Here is a 22,732-nt window from a genome sequence, read left to right as displayed (position 1 = left end):
AAATCGCCGTAAAATAATATACATGACATCCAACCACATGTTAATCGTAATCCTGTAATGATGGTAGTGGGGTTCAATTTGCGACAAATGATGCATGCGTTTGACCAATCACAACAGACTACACCATCTAACCAATCACATGACACAAGGTTAGCGGATAGGAGGGGCCTAGACGGATGAATCGCGGAACGAATAATTTGAGAGTCAGTCAAGAAGTAAGGTGCGAATAACTGCCTATTATTACGACATTATAGTGTTTAAACACATTGTATTAACATAAACTTGTTGTTGGACACTCCATAAACCAAAGTAGGACCTAAAATACCATATGCTAGGTACTCTTTAAAGCACACATTTAATATAAGGAAGAGAAAAACACAGTTCAAATATTAAACAGATTTTAAATTCCTATATGTAAAGTTAATGAAACTTGAAAATAAATAAATAAAGCAGCCGCCCCGGCCAGGCAAAGTTGGCGAGGAACCCAAAACTCCAATTGAGAAAAAAACCCTCAGGAGAACCCAGACCCAACCAGGGGATTCCAGTTCCCCTCTGGCAAAAGCTGCTGCTTCTGCATAAGCTTGACATTGTTTGCACATGTAGGCCAAATTTTTACTTAAGGTATATTATAGGTTTAAGATTATCATTAATAATCTAGTAGCAGTTGAAATTTGAAAACAACAACAACGATAATTTTTTCAATACAATTAAGTTTTTTTTTTTTGCTAAATAATAATGCTTAACTCTGGTTTAAGAGCTCAACCGTTTATTACCATGACGTGCTAACTTTTAGTTTTTTTGTGGGTTTTTTGTGGTTGAGATTTTTGCTTCTTGGATGTGCACGCCTTTTTTGTGTGGATATTTGCTAAGTAAGAATGGTTTAGGGTCATCATTTTGAAGACAATACAGCAATTCATGTTGAGAATGACAGAGACAGGTCCTGCACAGGGGCATTTTGAGTCATTCGTCCTACAGAACAATGGTCACGTGACATGATGCTGGTGCTACTGCAGAACCTTGAAGTGAAGCCTCACTGCAGATGTTCATATGTTATCCATCTGGAATAGAAGGTTCTTTTATCTGATGGCACTCCGCATTTGTTTTATATTGACCACCAAAATCTAGTCCCTGCAAACCTTTCTAGCTGTGACAGGTAACGGCTAACACTGGGCTCCTTCGGGAATAACATTACAACATCACAATTGATAAGCACATAGTCATTCAGACATATATCCAGTGTTTAGGAAAAAGCAAGATATTTGAATTTCTTAAATTGTTTAGTTGTGTTCTCACATGAGTGATTAAAAAGCACTGTCGTTGTTTATTGTTTCTGGCTGCGTTTGGGATCACAGCCCAGACAAACACATAAACTCTATGAGTCATTGTAAATACAAGTGCTGTTGATAATATTCCCTTTTCTTCTTTGCAAACCACTTCCAGCTTCAGCATTCCGCTGAATGAGTCCAAACGTAAAACCAAATGTTCTCACCCATAAATTCAGTTATTTTTTTAGTAGGTGGGTTGTGCTGTATGAATGAGATGCTGCTAATAAACGTAGCAAACAGAATGTGGCTTTTGTGTAGCTTTTAACCATTTTTGCCCTGAATTTGAAAGGACAGCCCACAATTTCATCACAGTTTTAGAATAATAATATTGCCCCTTCTGCCTATTATGATAAAATAATGTATTCACACACATTTGAAAGCCCCATTCATTTCAAGCAAATACGTTTATTACACGGTTATGTTATACAATCATTATATACCACCAGAAAATACAAATAAATACATTACTCTATGTGGAAATAGTTTTTTTTTCACCGGCGAAAAATACAGTGTATCACAGACCACATCAGGCACACCTGTAATGTATCTACTTGTTTTACACTCTTTGTCCACCAGATGGTATTGTGAGCAAATAAAGCCCCAACAAACGCTTCAATGCTTCATGGGGCTTGATCTCGCCACCACTAGCTATAAGTATAATTCTTTTTGACAAGGGTTGGGTTTCTCAGAGAAGAACTATACACACATAAACATAAACGAGTCCTGACTAAACCAGAGAAGCAGAACTAAACCTGGAATATAAATACACAGGTAATTCAACAGGGAACAGGAGGAGCTGATCATTAAACAAGGAAACTAACAAGGGACTAATTAAGATCATACTCCCATGAACAGTGAACACAGCAACACAAGAAACCACATAGAACACAATGATGAAAATGCTGTGGTCATGTCTTTTATTTTTGATTTTTTGTAGCATATGATGTCACTTCCTCTTGTAGTCCTGTCTAATTTTTTTGTAGTTCTTCCTTATCCTGACTTAATTTTGTTGGGTGTGCCTTTGTAAGCCTTGACCACTCTGTTTTAATATACCCCTGTGTTTTCCATTGTACAATAAATGTGCTGTTTCATGGATTGTGGTTCTGGTATCCAGTTGTGTTTAAGAGTGGCCACGAAACAGTGCAAAGCGTCGGGAGTGACAACCGCGTTTGTGATGATTGACACACGGGTGTACCCGAAGCGACGTTATAGTTGATCACTGTATAGTGGCACCTCTGTATTTCTGTGGATCTTCTTAAACATGATGTCATTTTAAAATGCATTCTGTATAATCAAACACATCAGCCTTTGCACAATATTCAGCATTGATGTTTTTTGTGTGTGTTTTAAATAACAGTAGACTTCTGTGTGACTCAGGCATTAAGAGTACATGCACAGATGACCTGACAGCTTCTATCTGTTCGGCTGAACACAAAATGTCCTCTGCCGTTCTCTCTGAGCTTCATTTATCTCAGTAGTTCACTGCGAATGCTTGACTCTAATGCTCCTTTGTTAGAGTCTAAATGGGTCAGTTTAGTTTTAATGTGACAGTATCTTTATTAATCCTTGGAGTTAATCACAAAGTACTTACAATTCCCCATTAATTGGCCTCTTTAATACCTCGATGCAGGATTAATATCACCCTTTTTATTCACCACGAAGCAAATCATTCTGTGAAATGATGCTGTTGTGAATGGCACAGAAACAAATATCATGTTAACATGAGTTAAAAATCACTTCTTCAAGGCAATTGTTTTCTTCAGGAAAGTGAAAGCACACCTCTTCTGTATTATGCACATCAAACTGTGCATTACTTCATTTGAAGGGTTATACTGTAGGTTTTTCCAAAGTGGTAGTCAGAGTGATGCTCACCCTAGGAAGTAAATATTGCATCTTGTCTAATACACAATTGTTTTGTTTTTTGTTTTATGGAAAAGCAGACTAGACAGACTTTTGAAAAGCAGGATTATTACCAGCCAGGGAAACAAGTTCTATATGAGCTAATAAGATTATGCATGCGCTCATAAAAGAGGCAACCCTTGAGATTCAAACTAAGTTTTCTGAATTATTTATAATCTGAACGCTAATGAAACATTTAGTGTGGCAGTGAGGGGCATGTAAATGAGATTTCAGCGACAATTGTTTCCCCTTCCTGCCCACAGGCTTCTTCTCCGTCTATTTATACTATTCGTAAACATATTGCAATATGTGGCATATGAAGAGGATGAAATGGAAAAGGTTTGAGATTAGCTTCCACAGCAGCGAGCTACCGGACTGCAGTGAATCACGGCCGCTGGCGACAGACAGCTCTTACAGATCAAAACTTCCAAATGAGAATGGCCACAGATTTCATTCGTGGTCTTTATTGTAATTGGAAAAGCGGTCACCGGCGCTCTTTTGTGAGGGAGTGTTTTTCCTTTCAGGGCTTGTAATATCACAGCACACTGCTTTTCAAAAGTTTCATTGACTGCTCTTCATTACCATGCAAAATGCTCTGAAGCGGTGTGCAAGCTACGTGGCCAGCTGTCTGAAACTACACTTTTGTTTCTCTTTGTCTCTACACTATTCTATTGTACATCATGAGTATTTATGTCAATGTTCATCACACACAGAGAAAGGTTGTCAAGATATGGCCATATCAACTACCGAAAACTCATTAAGAGAGCGTGTGACATTCTTACGTGAGAACATTCTGCGTCTATAGGGACAAGTGTGGATAACAGATGAATCGTACAGTCATGAGGTGTGATAAATCCTGACACAATGGCATCTGTGCTTAGGCGTTTGGAATTGATAACTAACTGGATTGGTCATGGTATCAATCATTTTCTGTTATCCTCCATGGGTAAGGTAGTTTTCCAAGAGCTATAAATGACGATTAAGTTGCTGACGAATATGACTAATTGACGAAATTATGTGTTAAAGCACATTGTGGAGCCTGAAATATCACGGAACGGGGTGCAACAGAACCCAAACACAGACAATTTAAGGGTTAACAAAAATACTTTATTTAATAAAACAAACAAACGAAACATGATAAATAATATAAACTTCAAACCAATAACCTCCCACAAGGGGGATAAAACAAACACGATGAATAATCCAAAATACAACACAAAAAAGGGAAAGCCCAAAGAAAACGTAATCCACAGGAATCGGACAAGGGCAAGTAAAACGCACGTACAAAGAACCAACTAACGAGTAACAATGAATCGGCAAGAAACGTGAGAATGCGGGGAACATTAAATAGGGAAGCACTAAAGAGGATAATTGCACAGGAACAGAGACGGGCAGGTGAGGGAGATGAAACACTAAATGAGACACTAGCGGAGAAACGAGGGGGCAGAGCTAAACAACAAAAAACAGGACAACACGCGCACAAAATGTCAAAACAAACTGACACGTGTCTCCACACAAAACACACACAAGACATGGTACTATCACGACAGTGTCCACAAGCCTCGAAAACTCAGGACAGGAAGGACAGGATCCTGACATGAACTGTGTCATATGAATTGAGTGATTTCAGTACACCCCAATTTCGCTAAATGATTCTATTTTTTCAGCTTCATCCTATATGGAGTGGAGATGGTGGTCTAGTGGGTTAAACCACTGAACTGGTAAATCAAAGGTTGCTGGTTCGATCCCAGCAGCCACCACCAGTGTGTCCTTGAGCAAGACACTTTACTCCATGTTGCTCCAGGGGGATTGTCCCTGTAATAAGTGCACTGTAAGTCGCTTTGGATAAAAGCGTCTGCCAAATGACTAAATGTAAATGTATATGACCAAGTATGTGGATCCCATTCTGAGAACCCTTACCATGTTCCCTTATCGAAAATCACATGACATTTTCTGAAGTCATCCAAGGGAAATTACACCGGCCAACTGAAGGAAGATCATGAAACACAACAGAACTTTTAAAAAGACTATTTTTTATCTAATAAACACACATCAGAAGCCGCAGTCTACTTAACATTTAAATGTGTTTAAATGTTGCACAGATATATAAAAGAATAATCAAGGTGTTTTTCATAGTTTAGGTCATGTTGCTGAGTACTGAGTTCTGTCTTGTGTTGATAAATACTAGTGGTGAGGTTTCACAGCACGCTTAAGCAGTTACGTCACAGGCGATATAAATAAGCGAACAGTGTCCCAGTGACCACGTGTACACTGACGTCAGTAATCAAATGATTTGCCTTATTCTGAGGAAACTTTAAATGAGTTGCTTTAAGAATATACCTTTCATGTTCCTGTTTTACATGTTACACTACATAGGTGGATTAATGGCATATGTCATTACGTCCTTAAGTTTTGGGATTTAAAACCCCTCTAAAAACAAATTTTTTAATGTCTGGCATTTGATACATTATGAGAGGTGCTTTATTATGTAACATGTGGATTTGTTGTAGATGACACAGTGTATTTTTATTCTACCTTTGGTATTTGTATTGTTTTTATTATGTCTGTACAGCACTTTGGTGAACAAGTTTGTTCTAGAAAATTGCTTTATAAGAAATAAACTAAACGGTGACAGTTTTGTTCATCATTATGTGTGTTTCTGCTTTCTGTTTTTCTAGTTTGATCTTGTGTTTATGTGGAAGATAAAGGAGGATCTATTGACAGAAATACAATATAATATACATAGTCTTCATAGGTGTATAAAGACCTTATATAATGAAGCATTGTGTTTTTATTATCTTGGAATGAGCTATTTCTATCTAAGTTAATTTCCCTGTCAAACTGAAGTTTGCGGCAGTATTTTCCCCATTGAATACAATCGGTTGTTGCCTAACTATTCTGCAACAGAATTAAACAATTTTGTTGGATTCCCATTTAATGTGTATTTTATTCATAACATACTGTATTTTATTCTCTATAAAGTCACATGGTTTTTATTCTGGCTCTTTTGGACACATTCCACAGGACTGGTTTGAGCTTACAATGGCAACTTTAGACCTAGAGCAAAAGAACTGCACATTTACAACACACGGGCAGTCTGAGATAATCTGTGTCTGATTGTGCTTGAGACCTTTTCAACATTAATACGTTTTCATCTGAAAACAGTTTCTCTTTTGAATATATTCAAGTGTTTTCAAGTGCTGCCCATCCACACTGAAACATACTAAATACACTCACATCCATTTCAATGCTTAAAATTGTGTCCTTTCAGTCAGATGTTCATTTACTTTGTATTATAATAATATTGTTGAAATGTAAAAGGAAAGGCACTGGTCAATGCGGTAGGGATGTTGCTGAGGGTAACACAACTCTAAAAGCTATTACACATTGAGTCCGATATTTCCGTATATTAGAAAATAAATACGACCTCATGTTGTTTCAATCACATTTACACACTGCCTCAGATATTTCCGTCTGTCTTAAAAAAATTCGGACTGAGTTTGTTTTCGCATCCATAGGACTTTTAGAGGCATTTCGACAATTCAGAAACAAGCGAGCGCCAAATACAAAAAATGCATACGAACATTTCGGACTGTATGTTCAAAGACCTTAAGTTGCAAAAGTGAAAATGTATCCTCACACTGTATTTAATTATTCTATCTCCTAAACTGAAATCTACAGTATTCACAAACTGACATTAACGCTATCAAATTGGAGAGCAAAAACACCTGTGTCACATGACGAAGAATAGGTTTTTGAAAGCCTTTCTGTGTACTAGGAACCACTCAGGATATCGTCACTACAGAATAGTACATTTCTGCATTTAAATAAAAAGAGGACATATAAACAACAAAGTTTTGGAATCTCTGCCTATCTATATAGTGAAGAGTAAATACAAATATTTAGTTTCATTTCACTTTTTTGCCACAATTTTTTTTTTAGATTCTAGATTGAACCCTAATGTGACATTTCTAAAGGGGTTTGTCCACAGTGACAGAATACTGAAGCATGATGTAATCGGACAAACTGTATTAGTCATACATGAAAGTATAGTGTCATTTCAGTTCCAGTTATTCATTAGGGGACGATTCAGAATGTTCTCTTAAGAATTACTCGTGAACGTTCAGATTTCCCTTTAAGTTTTAAAATATTAAATGGCAAAATGAGTGAGAATAAAAATACCCAATTATATGTCCAGATGACCGGCTCAAAACGTTATTAAACTCTTCTTAAGAGAGGTATAGGGTATGTGACTTTCATCTGATTTCAGTGGATATTGGGGTTTAAAGACAGTTGCTAATGTTGATTTGCCCTCATAATACTTTCTCTTCTAAAGTCACGTTTGATCACACTGTGAGTTTGTGTGAGATCCCTATCACTGTGAATCATTGATAAGGGCGAGTTTGTTGTCTGACTGTATCATCTTGATAATCGTGTCTGTGGTCTCCTAAAATAACCTAAAATAGGTTAAGATTTGAAAATTGTCCCAGGATTTCTGATAGTTCCAATGAATTTGGGATTCTAGAGGTTTGTCAAGTGACTGTTCTTTTATGCATCTTTTTCTCTGTGGTTTTCTATGTTCATCTTCAAGTGATGTCAAGTGATGGAGATGCATCTTGCGAAGTACAGCAGGAGTCTGGTATCTCACTCTTCGGCACTTGACAGATCAGTCAATGGTTTTAATCAACTGATTGGAAGCCAAAGTAAATCCCATTTCACACAGAGACAGGTGAGGGGGATTGCTTCAACAACAAATGACTCTGGCAGCTTCATTCTGGAGTTTTACTCGGTGTTAGTCCACCTTTACTAGCCCCTCTCCATATGAGTTTAACCTTATTGCTCTATGATTGACAGCCCAGATGAAGAAGTTTTCTTCATATTCTGAAGAACGTTGGAACAATGGCAGTACCCATTCACTTATGTATAGACATAAAACCAGTGCAAGTGAATGGTTAGCGCTGTGTTTCTGTGTTTGGTTATCAGCATTCTTCGAAATATCTTCTTTTGTGTTCTGCAGAAGAAAGAAAACCATACAGGTTTGAAATGACAAGAAGGTAAGGAAATTAGAGAATTTTCATCTTGGGGTGAACTAACCCTTTAAAGCTTAAAAATACACCTACAGTTCAGACAAAAGGTGAAAATTGTCAAAAAGAAGAAATACTGCATAACTAGGATTGGAAACATGCACGGAGAGATTTTGCTTGTGTAGCCATAGCAGCCTCGTGAAGCTTGTGAAGCAGGACAGACAGTAATACCAGTTCTGTTCCATCTCTAAATGGAGGTCATTTGTTGGAGCCGAGAGAGATCGGTACGAATCCTGGAGGTGTTGTAACCAGCACTGGTAAAGAGCCTGACTCCCACAACAGCATGCCTCCCATTGCTCCATTCCCATGATTGCCTTCAATCTAAGTTCAGAGCACCATTAATCTCTGGAGGATCAGATGATGTAACGGCTGTAGTGAGAAGAGATCGCTGAACTCGATTATTAATTTATCAATTCCTTTGTGCATATTTGTCAATAAGTAGGCTAAAAGATCATACAGGTTGATATCTAAATGTTTAACTTCAACTGTGGAATCGAAACTGAGAATCTGTAAGAATTGGAATCGAAATCGCTAAATTTCAAACAATACCCAACCCAACATACTTGCTTTTCCAAGACAGGCAGATGGTCACACTTCAGAATAGAAATTTCCCCAATAAACTCTTAATTTATTGCTTATTAATAGTTAGAGAGGTAGTTATTAGGTTTAGGTATTGAGTAGGATTAGTGATGTAGAATATGGTCATGTTGAATATGTGCTTTATAAGTACTAATAAACAGCCAATATGCCAATATTAGGCATCTAATAACAACTAGTTAATAGTGAGAATTGCCCCTAAACTGAAGTGTAACCAATTTCTTTATTTAAACGACATCCAAAAACACGGTCATTTTGTAACATAAATACTGAGCTTTTCTAACATCGTGGACGATAGTTTATTATCTGTTGGACGTGTGAAAAATGAGAACGGTTGTTACTTCTTGCATCACAGCAGTATAGAAATGCCAGAATGTAATGTCTGTCAGACAGTGTGGACCTGCACCATTCATTCATTACTATATAGTTCTATTAGATAAGGGATATGACGGCAAGAAATTGAAACATTTACTAATATGCAGTGGTGACCTGCTATCACACACATTATAACAATATAAGTGAATTTTCAGCCAATCAGCTTCGTAGCTAATGACAATGCATGCTTCTGCATTTATATAGTCTGCTTGCTGTTGTAAGCAGTATTTCAGAGCTCTATCATCCCCCTCCAGCCATGGTTACAACTGTCTACATCTGTTCACTGCAGCATCACCTCCATGTGTTTATTAACAGTACCATTACACAATATGTGGATAAGCTTTATGTAGATGCTTAGACAAGTCTTAAAAAATTCTGTGACAATGTATTAACCCCCCTGTGGTTGTAAATCTGTTGTGAGTCTTTCTTCACTGGAACACAACAGAAGATATTCTGAGAAATGTCTCAGTGGTTTTGTGTTCACACAATGGAAGTCAATGGGGTTCAGTGTTGTTTGGTTATCAACATTCTACAAAACATCTTGAAATTAATACAGGATTGGCAACTTTCATCTCACTAAATGACTGATTTCATAGAAAATGACATCTTCCCTGGCAACATCTAAGTATTGGTAAATGCAGAGAACACTTTGAGGAGGTCAGCCGTTTTGGGGAGGTTGTTAGTGATGATGACATTTTTGTGTAACATTCATCAATTACACCTCACACTGCTGAATGTCATTTTGTCCACAATGCCAATTTTTTTTTCAGTTTCCTGTGAGATTGGTATCAGCAATGTTCCCGGTAGTCACCTCCATGGTGAACGACCCCCTGTGCCTCTGCAGATTTTTGGCCATTAATGTGCAATTAATCTACAATCTTGTGGGGATCTTCACTGAAATTGTGGCAGAAAACCTTCTCACAAGTATAAACTGCCACCATGATGTCACAGTCCTGTCGCTGCTGCTGATCCTCCAAACCTACTGCAAATGATCTGTCTGAGGCAGAAGTCTGAGAAGATATTCTTCTGGCCTTTGCTTTGTTTATTTCTGGCAAACACTAATTAATGTAAAGATGAATTTAATAAAAACGTCAACCAGCCCAAACTGTAGGGAGTGAGCTATTATTCATGAAACTTCAGGCACACGATGACCTCTGCAAACCTGCGTGTCATCATCCACGACTTCATTTAGAAAATGAAAGCATTCCCTTTTACAACTCAATTAAAAATGTACATTAACAGAGCCAAGCAAGGACGGAAATTCAAAATGTATGCACGCTTGATATTAAACACCCATCATGGCTCCAGATAGAACTGAAATAGTATTTTTATGGTTGAAGGACGTTGCGTTTGGTGCATTACTTAAAGTAAAATGAACAACAGACTCATTGTCTTGGGTAAAATAACACATTTATTTCATGCTAAGTATAGTTTAAATGTATTAACATATTTACTGACATGACTTACTCATATAGAATTATAATTAAATGTTATTTGTAGACCTGTTTATACATAATGCACATTTCTTCATATTAAGCCTGAGTTTAAATAAAAATGTAAAATATTTAAAGTGTCTCTGAAGCATACTTGCAATATTCCCACTTTAGCACAATCAAAAACACTTAAATGTATCTTTAGTTTGACTTCAGCACTATTTCTGCACATTTAAAGTATATGAAGTACAAAATTAGTTGTTGCATTTTAGCAGACTTTAAGTGTTCCAATTTAGTATACCACAATACAATGGCAGAGTATTTTCATTAAGTACATAAGATGTAAATGGATTTGCAGTATACTTAGCATGAAATAAATGTATTTCAAATACATTTTAGTTTATCTATTCTCAGACTTTACCAAAAGGCAAAGCTCATTTCATTCACTCCGGGTTTGATTAAACAGCACAGTAACGCCCAGCAACACATCACCTTCTGCTCATGAGCTGCTTTTAATTTCTGCTCGTCTGATCATGAAAGAAAAATCTAATCAGGTGAAGTCACCCAGTTTACTATCACAATGCCAGAGGAAACATGTAACAATAACATATGCCAGTTACGTCTTCTTCTCTAGACAGAGAGGTGCTGGTTTAATATTCACATTTCTCTACATGCCTCTCTTAGATTTGCTCTCATACACCCGTATGAGTTGGTTTTCACGTCAGTTCACAGGTGATCTGATCCAGTCATCACCCAATACAGACTGCTATAATCAGTTCATGTGTCTCCAATGCTCTTCGTGTGATCACTTGAGGATGAATTTTAAGCAGACTGTCTCTTACTACATAGTTAATATTCAGTTCATGATCACAAAGGTCTGCTTGCTAGGGAAAAGCACAAATTCCTTTTCGTCTAGCCATCTTGTGGGGATGCAGCTCTGACTCTTCTGAGACTCCAGGGTATCCGCATACTAAATTCTAACAATGTTTACAGCACAGCATCAAGATGTCTTGTTTGTTGATATGAGGTGTTAAGGGCTGAGACTGAATTTTAAGAAGAGTGTGCTTTTGGCAATGTCAAGAACCACTTTTCAGGTGGGGATTGACTACATTTTTGATTACAATGCATGCTCTGTTGTCTCCTGCTCGTGTGAGGTTGATTCTTGATGTTGTGTGTGGCATTTTACCACAAATAGAAAGTGTTCAATGTTCGAAAAGACTTAGCCGCACAAACTTCTGATTTTTAATGCCTTCCAGATAACGTTTAAAATGGACAAATGCTTATTCAGAGACAAACAGTGTTGGGGAGTAGTTAACTACTGTTAGCGACAATACTAGCTTAACTATGGCAGTCCGGGTGTTAGGGAGAGTGCCCTCTTGTGGATTTGCAGGGCACTCGTTATACATCCCCAACACTAGAGAAAAAAGGGACTAGCACCATATCACCAGATAAGTTTGTTTAGAAGCTACAGTGTCTCGGCCTAAACAGATCTCTGAAGAGCTGGTTCTTGGACTTCATGTCAGGTTCGATTGAACCACACCATCTACTCCCCACCCTCAGCGCTGGTGCTCCCCAGGGCTGTGTTGTTAGCCCACTCCTGTACTCCTGTAGTGCGATGTGCTCGCCACACTGTTTTCCCTCAAGGACACCCACAAGTGGGTGTGTGGAAAACCTGGAGGATCATTAGTGACTCCAGTCAGACTAGCCAAGGACTGTTTACTCTACTGGCCTCAGCAAGACGATATCACAGCATCCGGTCTCACACAAGCAGACTGAGGGACAGCTTTTTTCCTCAGGCTATAAGACTATTCAACAGCTAAAACTGACTCAAATATACGGCACAACCCTATGCAATGCACCACACATTATACATATTTTTTATCATGAGATAACTCATGATAAAAGATGCAAAAATGTTTACAGAAATATTCTGACCTCTTAAAGAAATAAGGGGAAAAAATAAAGTAATTAAATAAAAAGGAATAAAGGAAGCAGGAAACCATACTTTAACCCAACAAACACTTCTATTACTTGAACCTAAAGAGCTCACTATCTCCAGACACAATAATAAACTATATTAATCGTGCATATCATTCTGTATAACTATTATTTATAATTCTAACTGTGTAAACTATGTACTGCGTTTCAAATGTCTATAGAAAAGTAATGCTTTTTTTTCTGGGTTACATATCCTTCATCCACCAGCAGCTGTCCCTCAGAGATGTACATCCTAGAGCATGCCAATTTGTGAGCAGACATCCGGTTGAAGCAGAGGCTGAGGCATGGGAATGAAGTCTCAATGCACAAGTGCTTTAGTCTTTACGGCAGTCCTAGACAACTCACTGTCCCCTCTGGTTGGCCTCAGCTCCCCTGGCAGTAAGCATGATGGTGCAGACATGACAGAGGCTTTCGACTGTACGCTTGTCCTTCAGTAGTTCTGGTCCCAGGACTCCTAGCGACAGTTCACCTATTGCCTCCATTCTGGCCAGCCCGAGTATTTTTCTTAGATCTGGTATCTTTCCCGAATGGCACTCTCTTACAGTAGGATAAGACTCTGCTAAGATTTCTTCTAGTCATTAATATCCTGAACATTGTACTTCAGGCCTTCTGTCCTCCACCACATAAGTCACAGGAAAGGCTGCATTCACTTTGCCCAGGAAAGGCCTTGAGGGACTATGTCCACTGTCCAGATCAGTGGCGTGGGATCTCTCCACTCTCATTTGCCTTTGATGTTATTTGTGCCAGGGTTACACATCGTTGTTCCCCAGAGGCAGGCAGTGTTACACTGTACTGTACACAGAACCAGGTTACATACAAAAAACTGATTTTTCCATTATCCCAGCAGATATCTGAATTTCACCGATTAAGTAATGAAAAATAGAAGCATAAGAAAATTGTCCCTTTTAATTCTATGATCTCAATGAGTGGCAGTATGAGTTTGAAGAGAAGTTGAGAGAAGAATTAGGACTTATCTAAATGTTGATATGGTGGTTAATATTAGAGATGGCAAACAATCTCCAATCATGTTTTTGACAAAGCTGCATATGTTAAATAATATTTAACACTTGGTACACATCCTGTGATTTTGTTTACCCGCAAATGTTTTTAATGCCTTAACTACTAAACATATGCAATGTATATACATGTACTTGTAGTTGATATGCAGGTATGACTCCAGTCGTGGTTAAGGACATTTAAAATGGAAAACTTATTTCAGTATTTCATAATTTTTATTAACTGAACTCCACTCTTATTAATACAGCTGATGCTTTTATCAGATCTATTGTACTGAATCCATCCAGCTGGATCTCATCTGCTTTTGTGTTCTGAAGAAGAGTGTCATACAGGTTTGGAGAGACTTGAGGGTTAAGAAATGACAGAATGTTCATTTTTGGTAGAACTAATCCTTTAATCTGATTTTCTGGGTGAACTTTTGCTTTCATGCCAAGAGTGATCAGGAACGTTGTCTTTGGAAAGTTTCGGTTCTCTGCTTCACTTAGGCACCTTCTCTCATCCCTCTCAGCATTTTAAAATGCTCGCTCACGCCTCCATGTTGCTGAAAATGCATTATAGAGAGCGATTGTCAGCAGGAATGCACGGAACGCACAGTGCAAACCTGTGATTGATCTACCTTCAGAGCACATCATCAGTAAAGGCGTGGAGTTGTTTAAAAAGCGATTGTGTTTACTTGCACAACGTCAGTGAAAACCAGCTAAACCATTTTTTTATGACCAGTCTGTGTTAATCGGGTACAAAACGACTAAAAGCCTCACAGCTCAAACTCATAGCACTGTGCTAAACTGGCACCTCTTCTGGGGTTTAATGTGTGTGCTAATGAGGGATTCCCGTGGCTCACACCGTGTCTACACACCACAGCATCCACTGTGGAGAGCATCACTGATTAGAACGGGTTCTGTTGTCTTTTGTCTCGACAATCATGTCCGTTGTGTAAGTTGGTAGAGCCTCTTGTTTACAGCGATCCCATGAAACACATAATCAAATCAAATGTATACTCTAAATGTACTACAAGTCTATTCAAGGCATCCAAAGCGTCTGCCAATACCTTCATAAAGTTCACGAAATACGTATAAACTAGGGTGACCATATTTCAGCTTTCAAAAAAGAGGACAGTCAGTGGGGGCAGGAGGCAGATTGACACTCACAGCAGGTGGAAGGATCAGGATGGGTGTAAATACTTGACAAATGTGTTAACGACCTCGAAACTGTTACTGAACTTTAATTCATAAAGTAATACACCCTTTCCATTCACCTTTTGGCCTTCAGCAATAGAATTTAGAATTGCTTCAGTCTTTGTATGAGCGCTTGGAAATTTTCCACGCTGTCTCTCACCTTTAGCTACAATTTTGTGTTTCGCGGAGCTTATGTGGGCTTCTGGGTCACTTGAACCTTTATTTGACACTGACACGTACGTACCATCTTTGCAGGTCATGCATTCTGCTTCAATCGGATCCCGCCGAGACGAAAACATGTGAATTTTCTTTGTAATTCATCTGTGAATTTCATTTACGTTTGGACATCGTTAACGCTATTCAGGTGCCATGTGCCACGCACTGACAAGCAAGCTGCTTCTTTCGCTATTGGTTGTTGCCGTGGTGTTGAAGGATTGAGATGCACTTTGTTTACGTACGTGCGTAAACAAAGGTCTTGTTTTGCAAAAATGATAAAACGCATTCAATGAATGACGACTGTAGAAGGCAAAATTTTCGAATCCCGGATATTTTATGAAGTTTAGAAATCCCGTCTGGATGCAGTTTTTTTGTCGCAAAAAGAGGACGTATTGTCACCCTATATAAACAGTACTGGAAATGGCCAAGATTCACTAAGGGGTGTCTAGTTGGGCGCATTGTTTATATTTTTAAACCACAGATGCAGAAAATGTAGGCTATGTATGAAATGTGCATAGTGTTTTAAAGCTATTTCATGCATTAAAGATGGAAATGCTCTAAATTTTTAAGTGGAACTTAATAAGGTCTGTGCTTGGGGTTGCTGAAGGTGAGGTGATTTAATCTTATATAATTGTTTGCCAATGTATGTAGCTAATGAAAATGGTTATGGTTTCAGTTTAGTTGATTAAATCAATAGTTTGTCATAATTAGGTCAGAATGGATTTGTGCGTGAAGAGCGTGACTCACATTGACTACTTTAGTCACGATGCAGTTTCATTTGTGCAGTCTGTCTGTACTTTCTTTTTGTGAACAATTTATTTTTTTGAAAGATCTGTTTAACATACAATGGGTAACCATTTATAATACTTGATAGGTAGTTGTGCAGTAGCTAATGCTGAACTAATGGTTAGTGTTGCGTTAACACTGTAGTCAATACTTATAACTAATAAAAAAGGGGGAAACAGCATCCAGATGTTTAAGGTAAGTACAATTAGTTACTCTACCTATTTAATAGTAATGAATAAATACTAAATGATGTATGTCTCCTGCAGAACTATACAATAAATTAGACCAATTTAAAATATCTGTCCATTATCTACTCAATAACAGTTGCTGAAAAACATTGTGTCATGAAACGACATGATAGACATGGCGTGGGAACCCAAATGCAGGCAGAACTCCGACGTTAGGGGTAACAAAGGTATTATACAAATAACAAGACTAATACAAAAAGGCAAAGCAAAACCCACGAGGGGGAAAACAGGACAGGAAAATATAAAAACTATAACAAGGACTAGGGCACTGACTTACTAAACTAAAACTAAGAAAGCAAACACTTGATACAAACAATAAACTGACACTTACTATACAAGAGGGAACAGGAACAGGAACAAGGTAACAGGAACAATGAACAGCTAAGACCAGACAGCATACAACAGCGGGGAAACTTCATACAGTGAACAACTACAGGTACTGACAAGGTACAGCTTACAGGGAGCATAACAGCTACAATGCACGAGCACAGGACAATGAAACATGAGGAATCTTTATAGGGAACAAACACAGGGTCATAACGAGAAACAGGTGCTGGGGATTAGCACTAAGGAGAGGCTGACGAGGAACGAGATGTAGGGAACAATGACGAGACACGAGAAAGAACCAAGTCTTTCCCACATAAAACCATCAGGCAATGCCATGGCTCCACTCGAGACAGGAATAAAACATGACATGATAGTGGAACCATGACACATTGATTATACAGTTGAAAGAAAAAGTATGTGAACCCTTTGGCCTTACTTGGATTTCTTCATAAATTGGTCATAAAATGTGTTCTGATCATTATCTAAGTCACAACAATAGAGAAACACAGTCTGCTTAGACTAATACCGCACAAAAATTATACGTTTTCATATTCATAGTGCAGGGTGGAAAAAGTATGTGAACCTTTGGGTTTAATAACTGGTTGACCCTCCTTTGGCAGCAATAACCTCAACCAAACGTTTCCTATAGTTGCAGATCAGACCTGCACAACGGTCAGGAGAAATTTTGGACCATTCCTCTTTACAAAAGTGTTTCAGTTCAGCAATATTCTTGGGATGTCTGGTGTGAATCGCTCTCTTGAGGTCATGCCACAGCATCTCAATCGGGTTGAGGTCAGGACTCTGACTGGGCCACTCCAGAAGGCGTATTTTCTTCTGTTGAAGCCATTCTGTTGTTGATTTACTTCTATGCTTTGGGTCGTTGTCCTGTTGCATCGTCCATCCTCTGTTAAGCTTCAGTTGGCGGACAGATGGTCTTAAGTTTTCCTGCAAAATGTCTTGATAAACTTTGGAATTCATTTTTCCATCGATGACAGTAATCCGTCCAGGGCCTGAGGCAGCAAAGCAGCCCCAAACCATGATGCCCCCTCCACCATATTTCACAGTTGGGATGAGGTTTTGATGTTGGTGTGCTGTGCCTTTTGTTCTCCACACATAGCGTTGTGTGTTCTTTCCAAACAACTCAATTTTGGTTTCATCTGTCCACAGAATGTTTTGCCAGTAGTGCTGTGGAACATCCAGGTGCTCTTTTGCAAACTTCAAACGTGCTGCAATGTTTGTTTTGGACAGCAGTGGCTTCCTCCGTGGTGTCCTCCCATGAAGTCCATTCTTGTTTAATGTTTTCCTTATTGTAGATTTGTCAACAAAAATGTTAGCATGTGGCAGAGATTTCTGTAAGTGTTTAGCTGACACTCTAGGATTCTTCTTCACCTCATGCATTCTGCGCTGTGCCCTTGCAGTCATCTTTACAGGACGACCACCTCTAGGGAGTGTAGCAACAGTGCTGAACTTTCTCCATTTGTAGACAATCTGTCTTACCGTGGACACATGGACATCAAGGCTTTTAGATATACTTTTGTAGCCCTTTCCAGCTTTATGTAAGTCAACAATTCTTGATCGTAGGTCTTCTGAGAGCTCTTTTGTGCGAGGCATGGTTCACATCAGACACCGCTTCTTCAGAACAGCAAACTCAAAACTGGTGTGTGTTTTTTATTGGACAGGCCAGCTTTAATCAACACATCCAATCTCATCACATTGATTGGACCCCAGGTTGGCTGACTCCTGGCTCCAATTAGCTCTTGGAGAAGTCATCAGCCTAGGGTTTCACATACTTTTTCCACCCTGCACTATGAATGTTTACATGTTGTGTTCAATAAAAACATGAAAACGTATAATGTTTGTGCGGTATTAGTTTAAGCATACTGTGTTTCTCTATTATTGTGACTTAGATGAAGATCAGAACACATTTTATGACCAATTTATGAAGAAATCCAAGTAAGCCCAAAGGGTTCATATACTTTTTCTTTCAACTGTATAAACTGGTTATATATTGTCTTCCATCCATCCATTTTCTACCGCTAATCCGAACTACCTCGGGTCACGGGGAGCCTGCGCCTATCTCAGGAGTCTTTTGGGCATCAAGGCAGGATACACCCTGGATGGAGTGCCAACCCATCGCAGGGCACACACACTCACTCATTCACTCACGCACTCACACCCTACGGACAATTTTTTCCAGAGATGCCAATCAACCTACCATGCATGTCTTTGGACCAGGGGAGGAAACCGGAGTACCCGGAGGAAACCCCTGAGGCACGGGGAGAACATGCAAACTCCACACACACAAGTTGGAAGCGGGAATCGAACCTCCAACCCTGGAGGTGTGAGGCGAACGTGCTAACCACTAAGCCACCGTGCCCCCCTATATATTGTCTTGATATGACAATTTGAACTAATTTTGTTTACTTTTAGTAAATTTAATTATTTTATATCACTAAACTGATGGACAAATGTTGTGCTCATGAAGATTTTTATCAAATCAATAAACAAATCGAATGCATCCATACCGTGTTTTATTTATTCGAAAGGAAAGAAATACACCTCCTTATCACTGCATCAGTGGCCTACTTGCCTCACAAACATATCTGACATACTGTATCTCTCATTGTTGCTTATTATGAGTCTGGTGGACAACGGCTGAAGAGTTTTGTTTACATTATTAACTCTTGATAAATTCTTTGTAACCCATTAGAAATTAAGTCTTATCACACTGTTCTTATTGAACTCCTTGCAATCTGGAACAGTATTAGTTACACTTTATATTAAGGTACACAAATTTATCATTAACTACTTGCTTATTAACAGGCATATTGGTTGTATATTAGTATGTATAAAGCATATATTAATGCCATAATCTGCATTGCCTTATTCTACATCCCTTAATCCTACCCAATACCCAAACCTAAAACAGTCATTAGGAGTTTAAAGTCGTAGTTAATAGTAAATAGTGAGAATTGTTCCCTATTATAAAGTGAAAACCATGGTAACTTATTAGTAATGACTCAGATCTTACCACATAAGTATTAAACCTGGCCAAATTCGCCCATTCGCCTTAATACATCGTGGCGTCCTAATCATCCACATATGTACTAATTGGCCTCAAATAAGATGTTGTGTGGCTCTCACTAAATCCTTGGTGTTTCTAGTCAGATCCGTGGGCATGGCTTGTTGGTTTTGACTAAATCTTTGGTGTTTCCAGTCTTACGAAACCTTTACCGTAACCCTGTCCGGGAACACATATCTCTTAACACCATTAACGTGGTCTACATGATAACTTGCAATCATTGCAATAAAAAATATATAGGCGAGACCAAGCACAACATATTGACTAGGTTGAAGCAACAATTATATACGGTTAGGACACAAACATTAGATACTTAACTGGTTAGACATTTTGGTGAACATGGGATGCAACATCTGAGAGTGACAGGACTCAAGACTAACTTCCAGTGGATGGAGAGCCAAAGAAGGAGAAAGGAGTACACTTGGATACAGGCTTTGAAAACGTGGGCACCTTTAGGATTTAACCAAAGATGAATCTTGTGATTGGTGACTCGTTTCTTATCCTAACCCTTTTACTGGTACTAGTGCTACATCTGGACTCAGCTTACACCTAAGGCCTGTAACCAGAGTGTCCTGCTGTACTCAAAGATGGTTGTATCCGTGATATAAACCAACACCTAAACCTAAAACTTGGTGGTTATTCTTATTTTGCACATTTTATTATTTCTCCTCAGGGGTACTCACTAGCTTGAACCTCCTTTGATTCTAACCCTAATATATGTTAAATACATACCACCCTGGTCCTATCAATAAACACTTTATTTGAACTTAGTCTGATGCTTATTGCCGATTCTTGCACCAAACTTTAACATGTATGGCCTGTTTGGATCTTTTTACATTGGGTATTTCTCCTCAGACAGTATTCAGGAGCCCTCACCTCATTTTAGCTCTGACCCCTAATCTATAATGGGATTGTTCCCATGTCAGAAATTGATTCTAACCCTGCAATTTGCTGGGACTAGTGCTACATCGGAACCCAACTTACATCTAGGGCCTGTAACCCGAGTGTCCTATTGCACTCTAGGGTGCTTGGGGATCTGTGATCTAAACCTACACCTAAACCTAGAACTCAGTGTTTATTCTCATTTACTGGCTTGAACCTCCTCTTGATTGTAACCCTAAATAGTATTGTAACCCTAAGTATTTACTTCCAATCTATACTACATTGGTATTGGTACTCTCAATTACATTTGATACCCAACCTACATCTAAATTTAAAACTCTGTGTCCGTTCTCACTTGATGATTTTTCTCCAGGAGTTTACTAGTTTTAATCTATTCTTAACTCAAATCTTCTCTTGACTCTAATCTTAAATATTTGGTTTTGAATCTATACCACACTAGTACGGTTACATCCAATAAACGTCTTTATAATGGGCCTTCTTCTATATTCGCAGGTCCATTAGTTATTTTCATAAAAGGGTGCCTGGATGAACTTTGTATAAATGGATTCATTATTTATTTATGATTTATTTACTTATTTATTTATTTATTAGAGATTAATTTGGGTTAAGGGGATCCCTTTTGATGTCAGGAGAATGGTGGGGTGGTTTACACATAGAGTGACGTGGAGGAATAAATTAACAGTTATAATAAAAGCACTTATATACTGTGACTTTGACTGTTTGTGATTTTTTACACTTGTACACTTTTACACATGTGCCATGGAGTCCTGGGCGGGGCTATACCATCAGTAGCGAAAGCCAGTTCAGGCTAAAGTGCCACCTTGGGCGGTATGCAAGGTGGGCAGGCCTTCCTGGGCCCCATAGTAGGGAGAATTATCTGGTGCCCCCCCACTCCATTCTTGACCCATGATTGTGTTTATAACAACCAGGCTAAAATTAATCCTAGTGATTTATCGGCTAGTTCCTCCCTAAATCCTACTAGATATTAATGTGTTTTAGTCATTTCATGGTCCTGCATTAAAATACTAGATATACTGTCCTTCATCGAAGTATGCGTACTGGTATTTTAGTTATTATTGAAAACTGCTGTTCATTTCACTGTCAGAGGTTTGATGAATATATATATATTATTCAAGATTTAAAGCATTTCTTGTCATACACCCAGTGAGGAAAGCAGATTTTCCTGAGCAATTATTACTTTGCTGTCCACAATGAATGCCAACACAGTGCAAAAAAACTATACTATACAATAAGAGAAATAGAATATAGACTATGTAAATCTATTTATGCAAGTATAGAGTAGAAATATACTGTTGAATGCAAAAAAATATCAATAAATTATATTTTATTGCAGTTGATGAGATAAGAAATGGCTCATTAAGTTGCAAATGTGGTTTCAATTAAGTCCGTAACGAGGTCAATATGTAGTATATATAGACTAAAGATGTGTGTGTTTCCTATTCACAATGGCTTGCCCTTTGTTGGATGATGTAGTTAAGGGTTCCTCAAATCTTACCCTGGAGGGCCGGAGAACTGCAGAGTTTAGCTCCAGCCCTGATCAACACACCTGAGCAAGCTGATCAAGTTGTTCAGTATCACTAGAAGATCACAGGTATGCAAGTTTGATCAGGGTTGGAGCTAAACTCTGCAGTGCTCCGAAAAGAGGATGCTAAAGGCATGTTTCCAAGTCATAATTTATCATTTAAACAGTGCAATAAATATCGGACAGTGGACTCCACACTGAGGTATTATCGTACCGTAAGATTTTTAATAGACGGTTAAAGAAAAACCCCATGAAGTAGCTGTCAGGCATGTGCAATACAATGACAAAAGCTATGGCCATTCCATCCGCAGCTGTTGCATAAAGTCCCTATTGATGTCTTGTGAGGCAAATCGATTGTTATTTGCAATGAACTGACATCATTAGTAAAATTATGAGCGGTATTCTACAGCTTCCGCCAAACGTCCTGTTCACACGTCCTGCAGCATAAATGATGCATCTAAAGATCTGCACAAGTTCTGCACACGCGTCCACCCATAAACAAACTAGTGTCCGTTCACCTTTGAGGTCATGCATGCAACGTTTGGCAGATGCTGTTGAATACAGCTCATACTTTTATAAATGATGTTCAGTTACCACCCAGCAAATGGCTAAAATAGGGTAAACTATCAAAAAAGTAAGTAAAGTAAAAGATGAAGTTATCTGTTTTATAAGATTTTAATGTTGACCAATGAAATCCAATAGCACTAACACAAGTCAATCACTT

The sequence above is a fragment of the Triplophysa dalaica genome, chromosome 16, assembly GCF_015846415.1.
Source record: "Triplophysa dalaica isolate WHDGS20190420 chromosome 16, ASM1584641v1, whole genome shotgun sequence".
NCBI lineage: Eukaryota > Metazoa > Chordata > Actinopteri > Cypriniformes > Nemacheilidae > Triplophysa > Triplophysa dalaica.
Note: the sequence above shows the minus strand (reverse complement) of the source record.